The sequence below is a fragment of the Arachis ipaensis genome, chromosome B01 (genome assembly GCF_000816755.2).
Source record: "Arachis ipaensis cultivar K30076 chromosome B01, Araip1.1, whole genome shotgun sequence".
Lineage (NCBI taxonomy): Eukaryota > Viridiplantae > Streptophyta > Magnoliopsida > Fabales > Fabaceae > Arachis > Arachis ipaensis.
This window is the reverse complement of record NC_029785.2, coordinates 41,568,291-41,573,519: the sequence shown is the minus strand read 5'-3', so window position 1 is coordinate 41,573,519 and position 5,229 is coordinate 41,568,291.

Below are 5,229 nucleotides of genomic sequence, written 5' to 3'. Positions count from 1 at the left end.
TGTTTTCACATTTAGGCACAATCTAGAGAGAAAACACAAAAGCATGCTATTTAGGTGAATAAGTGTGAGTTTATGTGATGAAATCCATTCAAATCAAACCAAAATACATCGTCAAATATGGATTCATCAATTTCCCAACACTTAAACAATAACATGTCCTCATGCTAATCACATACAAAGGAGAAGGATAAAAGGGCAAGCAACTTATTCAATGTACTAACTAAATGCATGCAACTATGCAAAACACTATCTATCTATATCTATACTATGGTTCCTATCGATTTGGTAAAAACAAACAATAAAATTTCTAAGTAAGAGTATAGACATATAGGGCTAAGCAAAGAAGTAGCTCAATGCAAACAAAATCTAAAGAATTGATTTACTCATCAAAATGAAGCAACTTGCAAGAATACATAATAAGAGGCATGGAAACATAGAGTTAAGTAATTGAACCCTCACATAGGTGTGTATACACTCTCAACGCTCGGTGTTTTAGGGTCTAGTCACTCAAGTCTCCTCCTAATCATGCTTTCAAGGTTTTGCTTTTCATTTAACAATCAACAAATACGTGATGCATGAGTGCAAGTGTCATGAGGTCTTTAGAGGGTTGTAATGGGGTTAGGGTTAAGGTAGGATAAATATGGCTAAGTGGACTAAGAAATTGGATCTTTGATTAGCTCAAGTGTCCAACTTAACCTACATCAACCAAATCACAAAATATGCAACCTAACCTCCCATAATCACACTTTTTATACACATTCATGCATCTTTTTCATCCAAGTCCACATATGCACTTCTTATTCATTTTTTTCTTTTTCTTTAGTATGACTTTTGTCCCATCTTATTATTATTTATTTTTTTTCTATATTTTTTTCTTTTTCTAGGACAAATGCATATGGTTAAAGCAAATTGATACATGAATGTGCACTCATTTTCCAATTTTTTTTTCAATGCATACCCAATACAAACTTTTTCATTCACTACCAATGTTTCCTAAAATTCCCCCCACACTTAAATGAAACACACTCTTCAACCTAAGCTAATCAAAGATGCAATTCAAGGTAATTCATGATTTTCCGCTTAGGGCTGTGATGTGCTAACAATTAAAACAAAGGGGATTAAGAGGCTCAAAAGGGGTTAACAAAGGTAGATGCAAGGGTAGGTCCATATGGGTGAGTGAGTTTAATTCAAAACGGCCTCAATCATGCTAAATGCATTCAAAACATGAAACATTGGACATAAAGAATCAAGCAAAACCAAGATTATAATCATAGAAGGAGCATAGCACACAATGAAAAAAATTTGTGGTTACAATGTGTAACCACTCATTAAAGGCTCAACAACTCACAAGGTTGCTTTGTTCTACCACTCTTCCATGTTTCATAAAAAAATCATTCAAGCAAGTGTAAAAATAGTTTTCCAAATCAATCCAATAGAACGCCCTAAAAACAAAATTCTTAAAAATTTTGTTCTTTTTTACCAAAATTATTTCCTATATATATGTATGTATGTATGTATGTATGTTGTGATGGATGCAATTTCAAAATCTTTCCTAGTTCTTTTCCTAATTTTCAACAAGCAAAAAGTAACATGAACAATTAGGATCAAAATTAAACTATGCATTATACTATTCACATCATCCAATCACAACTTCTATCTATAAAATATATGCTAAGAAAAATATGCAAAATGCAATATGCAATAGCTAGATATAAACTATGATATATATACCAAAAGAAAAATGCAATGCAACAATAAAAAATACTCCAAATATATACAAGAAACTTACTAAAAGAAAACAAAAAATGAAAGTGCAAAGTATTCGGAAAAAGCAAGTTTACTCCCCAGAATGACGAATCCTCCCCCACACTTAAGCGTTGCACGGTCCTCCGTGCACGAACACGATCCGGAGAGAGTGTCTCTCAAGAGTTCCACCTTCAGTTGGTGAATGCGGAGGCTCAGGTTGTACTAAAATTGCCAAGTCCAATGCATTCTTGGCATCTTCATCCTCAGTGTCCTCCTCCTTCGCCGGGTCCTTGCCTTCACGTCTCATCCTCAAAAAGAATGAATAAAGTATAATTAGGGATCATAGGGCAAGTAGCACAAAAATGGCAAAGGAGTAAGCAAATAAGCATCTAATTGAGGAAGTTTGCATAGTTGTGTGGTATGATGAAAAAATGAGCCATGTGTGTATTCCAAGTGTGCACACGGTTAGAAGACACACAACGGCCGGTTAAAACGACATCCACATAATCAAAAATTGAAGAATAAGTTCCTCAACTAAATGGCCTAAGATGCAAGCAAGAGATGAGCATCAATTAAACACAAGCAAGCTTAGGCAATTACAATAAGAGTGAATTGAATTTAGAAAATATTGGATATTGAAGGTGTGCAAGTGAAAGAGTAAAAGTGATGTAAATTAGCACAACAAACAATAACCAATGCAATGATGAAAAGAAAACAACTTATTCATTATGAAACATAAGGAAAAAGTCACATGGTAAAGATACTTGTTACAAAAAGTGACAGGCTTGATAAGAATCAAGTTGAGTCTCTCAAACAAATGTAAGGCATTAACAAGGGACAAGTACCGGTCATATGATGAAGTTAATATGAAATTCATGATGAACAAGTAATTTCAACTCAATTCACTTAATTCCATATGCACTCATAAATTTTTCGCCTAATATGCAACAAAATGTAATGTGCAAATCCAAGTAGGTGCTAGTAATTGAAGGTAAAGTACAAGTGCATCGATGAAATTCAATCAACAAGCAATCCAAACAAACAACAAGCAAACACTTGCAATTTATTTACCTAACAAACAACTTAAAGCAAAACAAATATAATTACTAAAACAAAAATGAGATGCAATGAAAACGAAGTAAAACAAGTAGAAAATAAGGTAAAAGAAAGAGAAGAAAGGGCTGGAGTGGGTGGAAAGTGCATTATGGCTTATTTAAAGTGGAATAGGAATGTTGCCCAAAACAGCACCTGTGAGCACGCACAGGTACGTGTGTGTACGCACAAAAAAGGTAAAACAGGGGATGTGTGCGCTCGCACATGGTGTGCGAGTGCTCCAAACAGAACGGGGATATAGATGTGTATGCGCGCACAAGCCTGTGCGTGCGCACATAACACTTTTTTTTCATAGTAAGGATCATGTGTGCGTGCGCACACAGATCTATGCACACACACAGAGGGAAAGATAGGGGGTTGCGTTCACGCGCATAAGCCATGCCAACGCTCCCACCAGAGTGGTTGCATATTGATGTGTGGACGCACACGTCTGTGCAGCCGCACAGATGGCGCAAAAAAGAAGACGCATGCGTACGCACAAAGCAGTGCGCACGCACAGATTAAGGAAAACAGGGTAGCACCCAGGCACAGGCTGTGCTGGTGCTACGAACAGAGGGCAATACAAAGAGTGTGCAGGCGCACAGGCTTGTGCACTCACACAGGTCGCGAAACTCACGGTTGGGTGCGCATGCACAGCAGCGTGCGTACGCACAGGTGTCCTGTTTTGCAAAAATTTTTCTTTCATTTCTAAGGTGTTATGCCTTAGCTCAATCAACATTTCAACCCCAAAACATTCAAAACATCACAAAATCATGATCATCCATATGAAAATTAACATATCTAAACTCGAAATAAAACTAATCTTAAGCTAACTATGACAAGTAAACATGCAATAAACTAAGACTATAAACAAAGAGAAAGGGTAAGAAAGATGTTACCATGGTGGATGTCTCCTACCTAGCACTTTGGTTTATAGTCCTTAAGTTGGACTTATTGAGGAGACTCTAGCTAGGGTGGCTTGTGTTTCCACTCCTCCTTGAACTTCTATCCAAGCTTGCACTTTAAGGCTCCTCCGGGATCCCATATTCTAGGCATCCGGTCACCTTCTTGTTGATCTCTATGCTCCAAGCCGGATGGATAAGCTCCTAAACGACCTTTGTAGCAATTCAATATTTTCCAAGAATCACCCAATTGTGCTTCACACCATTCTTGAACTCCAATTATTGAATTGTTCTTCTTGAAGAGCCTTGGATTCTCTTGGCAACCAATACCGTTTCCTCCACCATGTACTAACCCAAGAAGAACCTTGAGTTGGTAGTCCGTCTCCAAGATAGAATATTGATGGGGGCCAATGAAGCTCATAGGTGAAATTGCCACCCATTCAATATGTTCTTGGACCGGAATTACTTCCTCACTAACTTCCTCTTCCCCATCACTCAAATCATAACATGGAAGTTGTGAGAAGTCTACCTCCATGTCTTTCTCAAACTCAATGGGAAGAGGCTCATTAGGATCATTAAGGGGATTGATCAAGGAGGACAAAAAATCATTGATGATGGAATCCTCACCTTGATCAATCTCCCTCATATATATCTCTCTCTCCTCCGGTTCACATACTCCACTTTCTCTCTCTTGTTCTAGTTCATGCTCTATCTCTTCTTCTTTCCCTTTTGGTTCCATGCTCTCCTCTTCACTACACCCTTCAATTGCTCCTTCACACTCTTCAAGAGGAGTGCCTTGATCGGATGAGCGTAGTAGAACCAAGAGGTTCCCCGCTTTGGCTATGGTAGCCATGAATTGTCCTTGTGTACTTCGGAATCCTTCTCGCTCTTGTAGAAAAGCTTGAAGGTCTTGATGGTCTTGGGTCAAGGGTGGAAAAGATTCACATTGGGGTGAAAAAGGGGTTTCATTGTTTTGGGGGAAGGTTGTATATATAGGAGGTGATTCATGTTGGTAGGTATCTTAAAGTGGTGTGTAAGGAGGTGGATGATATTATTGATGTGGTGTTTGAAAATATGGTGATTGAGAGTTATGTTGGGGGTATGGATCATAGTTATATGGTGGTGGAGGTTCATAATCAAAGTGAAATCCACCATATCCTTGGGTTGGGTATGTGCATTAGGAAGGGTATGGCTCATTCTAGTATAGAGGAGGTTGCTCCTCCCAAAATTGATGCTCCAATCCCATGATGCAATCCAAAATTGAGGTTATCAAGCCCTACAAAATAAGCACAACCAAACTCCAAACCAAGAGGGTGATAACTCATAGAGAAAATAGCAAATAAAAACAAAGAACATCAATAAACAAGAAAAACAAAAACCTAAGTATTAACAAAAGTAGCCAAACAACCAAAAAGTAAGATTTTTACACTATCAACATATTTACAACAACCGAAAGTTAGCACTAAATTGCATCCCCGGCAATGGCGCC